The sequence below is a fragment of the Ovis canadensis genome, chromosome 9 (assembly GCF_042477335.2).
Source record: "Ovis canadensis isolate MfBH-ARS-UI-01 breed Bighorn chromosome 9, ARS-UI_OviCan_v2, whole genome shotgun sequence".
Taxonomy (NCBI): Eukaryota; Metazoa; Chordata; class Mammalia; order Artiodactyla; family Bovidae; genus Ovis; species Ovis canadensis.
Genome location: NC_091253.1, coordinates 72,265,755 through 72,271,251, shown reverse-complemented (window position 1 = coordinate 72,271,251; position 5,497 = coordinate 72,265,755). Strand labels below are relative to the sequence as shown.

Genomic DNA, 5,497 nt, shown 5'->3' with positions numbered 1-5,497 from the left:
TTTCCTTCTCTTCTGTCTTCCAAATCTCATGTGAATGCCTTTCATTGGCAGACACTAAACTGGAACCATATGGAGAAGGGGGGCTTGGGGAATGCGATTCGGTATTTCTTCTCTGCCTAAGAATGTGTTGGTGGTGAACCTGAATTGAAAATACACCATCTGTCATGGGGGTTTGTACCCTGGGTTTCAACCCCGGCTCCTTTTGTGTTACTTAACCAAGATAGCGGTAAAAGGTTTTCTGATATTTCCAAAGCTCCATCAGACATAAATGCAAAAATGTTATTCTCCTATAAGGAAAGATGCTGAAAGTTTTCAAGCAACAAAATGGAATAGTGAGAGAGTTCCCCTAGACAAGTATCATAGAGGTTAAGTGATGCTGAATTCCGTATGAACAGAAACCGGGAGTAAAAGACACCAGGGCTGAACAAAGAAGGGTGGTGTTGTTGTTGTTGCATTTCAGTCTTTCTCTATTGCTTAATAAGCACTGCTCCTGATGTCAGAACAGGCAGAAAAGGAGGCTGGTGTGAGCCACATGCAGGTGTGTAAGCAGCTAATGGAAATGACAGCTAAGATGACATATAACCAGGGTGTTGAAAAATGAATTATCCATGTGGTTTAAATGGGCCAAGTGATATATTGGAACACCATGTGGTTTAACACAAAGCGCGGCATTCAAGATGGAAGATCCAAATCCTCACCCTGGCTCTCACACGGGCCACTTTTACGAGACTGAATGAGTCATTTCAACCACACGGTGCTGTGGTTTCTCCCTCAGTCAAATCAGTGTAGCAAAATGTATTGGCCAGTCACAACATAGGATGTTGCGAAGAAACAAGGGAGGTAACAAAAGTAATCTATTCCGAACTCTGCAAGGTGCACGTGTTGTGCAAAATAATGACTCTTTAATGTGACAGTCAAGGCAAGACTCCCCAAATTATTTTGCTTTGCAAACTGAAAAACTCCACTTTTCTAAACTGGGTGCAATACATTAGAAATATTAAACTTCATTGCTTTCATTCTGTATTCCTTCCTTTCACATGAATTTACATTACATACCACAAGCATTTAGAATTAGAGAATTCATTTTCGTTATAGCAACTGTTGCCAATACTTTGCAGTGTTTTACCATAGTTAGCAAGATCCTCTTTGGCCAGAAATATGCATCCTTGTCCCTGGATTCACAATCTTATATTTAGTCCTTGCCAACAGGCCGTTTCAGTTGCTCCAAATCAAATAAATTCTGAAGCCCACACAGTAAGTATTAGATCATTACTGAGCAGGCGGTACACAGGCTGGAGGTGCAAACAACACTCAGGGCAAAAGGGAATCACTGCGCCTGAAATTAGACACAGAGGCGATTCAATTATGGCCAAGGGGGAAAAGCACAAGACCAGGAGTAGAAATAGCTGAAGTTAAATACCATCTCTGTCACTTATGGTATGACCTTGGTCAATCTCGAACAGGACTTCAGACCTCAGCTGTAAAAAGTGGAATAATAGGTTATGCCAGGTGACAAGGCAAGAGAGCATACACTTCTCAATTCAGCACACACTGTTTCTGTAAAAGGACAAGCTTTAGAGTCCACTGCCTAGGGCTTAATTCTAACTCTCACTCTAACCATGTGACCTTGGGCAAGCTGCTTAACCTCTCCGTGCCTTCAGTTTTCTTTTGTCTAAAACCAGGACAGTAACAGAGACTACCTCACACTGAGTTAGCTTCAACCCTATCTTTCTCATCTTGTCAAAAGCCACAATTCTCAAAGCAGTTATCTTCGATCAACATTGCCATTTCTTCACTTCTCTTTTTCAAATTAACTCATTCAAAGCAGCTTTCTCTTCTTCCAAGAAGAAGCTCTTCTTGTTGAGATATCCAATGATCTCTACCCATATCTCTAAATCCAACAGACTCCTAATTTTTATTTTGCTCGACCTAGCCACGACATTTGACCTGTTAACCACTTCCTCCTTTAACCACACACACTTGCAGAGTTTTTAATTCAGTGTCAACACCATACACTACTGCTTTCCCACCCACTTTTTTAGCTGTCTTGTCCAGATCTCTTTGTGGTTTGTCATTTGCTACCCATTTTTTAAATGTTGAAATTTACCAGCACTATCCCTGACTCCATGCTCATCTCTTTCTGAACCTTCTTAAGTGATCCTGCATATGTCTGTGGCTTCAGTATATCTCACCTCTAGTCCAGACTGACCTTGTCTAATTTTCAAACCCAAATATGTGCTCCATTTATCTACTCAAGATGCCTCCCAGGCATCTCAAAATCAGTTTTCCAAGACAAGTGATAGCATTTCCATTTTCAGCTGTCCATGCCAGTAGTTGGAGAATAATCCTTAGCTCCACCCTCATGGCTCCGAGAGTCAAGAGTCTGCCTCTGAACCTCGGAGACCCAGGTTCTATCCCTGGGTTGGGAATTCTTGCCTAGAGAGTTCCATGGACAGAGGAGCCTGGCAGGCTACAGTCCATAGTGTAGCAAAGAGTCAGAAAAGATTGAGCAAGTAACACTTCCACCCTTTTACTTCACACATCCAACCTATTATCTAATGATCTCAACTTCATCATTTATCAGCTCAAACATCATTTCCTAAGAGTAGACTTTCTCATATCCAGAGATATAATTAACTTGCTTCCCTTCCCCTACACTATAGTGTCCCATTCATAATTTCTCACATTTCCAACTCTATTACATATAAATCCAAACCACCATTTCCTTCTGATCATGTTTTACACTCATCTTGGAATGTATACAGTGCCTGTCTTCCCCACTGAGCAACTTGGGTTTCACAGATAGCTGGTCTCACAAGCCTGCTCAGCGCATCTGAACTTCCTTCTGCTGATAATAACGCAGAGTGTGAACTACCTATTACCCAAAACAGAGGGTGTGACAAAGCTTCAACTAATAGTGCAGTTGTAGTGAACAAATATGTCTTCACAATTAGTGCCTGTGCAATTTCACTCTCACTTTGGTCCACTCTTCACCTGCTGCTTGGCAACCAGGTCACCTCCTCCAAAAAGCCACTTCTCACACCTAAGCCACTCAAGCAATCCATTCACCTCTTCTATGCTGCTCCCGAAGTTCCAACCATACCTTTATATTCCAACCACACCTTTATACTTCCAACCACAATTCAAATACAGCTTTGGGTTCCATTCTCTCATGCTAGGGCAACTTATTCTTATTATCATTAATTTTTCTTTCATCTAGCAGAGAGATAGATATAAAAGCACTCAATTTACTTATGTACTTACTAATTTAAACTGAAAAACCAGAAATGAGGCAAACTAGTCATTTGTCTAAAAGCTGAAAATACAGGTTTTAGTCTTTTTCTCATGAAGTTGGTAGAAACTTTAAGGAAAAAAAAGTTTTTAATCTAATAAGAGACTATCACTGGTCATCACAAGTCATAACATGGCCTCCACAATGAGACGATTACTCTGGGCATCGCTTGTCCAACATGTGAAAGCCATTCCTTGAGGCATTTCTGCCTATGCAGCCCTTATGTCTGCTGAAGAATGTGCTTGACAAATGCATTGTGGTCTGGTTCTGGCCAAGCAAAATTGGCCTCTAGCATCAGTTCCTCACACCATATCCTTGCCATCACCCAGCAAGTGCCCTATATTAAGGGTACAGCCATTGGCACTAGAGAGTTCAAAGACACGACTGAGCGACTAAACTGATGACTTTAAGGGGAAATATTTGGTCCTCTTCTTCTATCCTTTGGATTTCACTTTTGTGAACAGAAATTTCACAATTGCTTTCAGTGACAAAGCCAGTGCATTTCATGATGTGAACTGTGAACTTGCTGCAGTGTCAATGGGTTCCCACTTCAGCCACCTGGCCTAGATAAACACACAGAGGAAGAACACTGGTTTGGACCACATGAACAGTAAGCTCTTGTCAGATTTGGCTAAACAGCTCCCCCAACACTACAGCGTGCAGTGAGAAGGTTCTGATCCTTCACTATGAGTCCTTTTCATAAATGACACCAATGGAGCCATCAAGCATTTGAGTATCAGTGATCTCCCAGTGGGCTAAAGAATGGAAGAAAACCTCTGCTTGGTGAAGGCATTTCAGTTTGTGGAAACCAATGCAGAAGTCTGCCCAGCCAATAGGACATCAGCTTCTCCTGCAATTAAGCCCCATCCAGCTGCTTTCAAGAAAACTTCGAGAAGGTAAATCAGTAGACCATGTGCATCTACAGCTTGCCACACTAGAAAAGAACCACAGTTGGACCTCATTTTTAGCATTTCAAAGATTATTATTATAGAAGGCAAAAAGTTAATTATGTTTGTATTTGTAAATATTACTCTAAATATTTTCGTTTTCATAACATTTGCCAAGGCTTTTAAAATGTGGTCCATTACTAATGTTAAGAAGTTCTTTATTGGTACTGTATGGTTGGATGGCTAATTTCAATACAATATTTGGTTCACTTGTTTCTTGGATCCTGTGTTCAATGGGAAACGGAAACAACTCTTCTTTCTCAGGCTTTCTTGTACCTTTGTGTACACATGAGTATTTTGACAGCCACCAAAATCTTCTGATCAAGTGTCTAAAAATTTTCTTCTTGAATTTCTTTGCATTAAACTGAAGGGTTTTTTAAGATCTTAGTTTTAAGATGCTAGCATCAGTGGTATAAGTTAACACTTGCAATGAATGCGTTTGTGATTGAAGTAAATGTGAATCATGCTAAAAAAAAACAGTGGCAAAGTGACTTAACTGATCATGGATGTTCCCCATTCCTGAGATTTATATTTCATATAGTTATTTTACTTATTTTGTTAGCTGACTTAGTGTCTACAAACATTTTTAATATTGACTGGGTATAATTATAAAGGATATTTATTGAACCCAGGGATTAATTATATTATGAATTAAAATCATTGCAATTATTTTCTTCCCTAAGGTACTCAATATAAAACTACGGAATTAGAAAATAAACAGATTTTTTTTTAAATGACTCATGCTCACTAGTGTGAAAAAATAAAACTCTGATACTTATTGTTAATATTTTTTAAAAAATAAACAATATGCCAATTTCCTTACGCTTTTTCCAAAAACAAATAATGAGAAGTATTTGAAGAAACACAAGAAAATTCAGGGAAAACTTTGTCTTGAAATATATAATATTCATGGCCTGATGGTATTAAAACTTATTTAGCACTGTCTCGACCTAGGAGAAGATCATGGAGTTTTATAGGACTTGGGCCTAATGATGAGAAGTCACATAAGGAGCATTACCCTCTTCCCCTCTGCCAAGTAGAGAATATTGCTAATTTTGTTGAAGAAACTCATGTTATATTATATTGTTTGAACCCCAAACATGCACAATATTCAGATTATACTATAATATGCATTAATATTGGAGAGAAATTTTTGAAACAATCTCTTTCAAAAGTTTTCTGTCTTGTTGGGGAGACACAAAAGTAGAGAAATAAACTCAATATACTTGCTACTATTTGTAAAAAATAATAAGTCAGT

At 39.0% G+C, this 5,497-nt stretch overlaps 1 pseudogene; it reads left to right on the top strand.

Moving 5' to 3' along the window:
- The first annotated feature begins 3,424 nt into the window (after positions 1–3,424).
- Positions 3,425–4,200, top strand: LOC138445892 (thioredoxin-dependent peroxide reductase, mitochondrial pseudogene; annotated as a pseudogene).
- Positions 4,201–5,497: the final 1,297 nt, after the last annotated feature.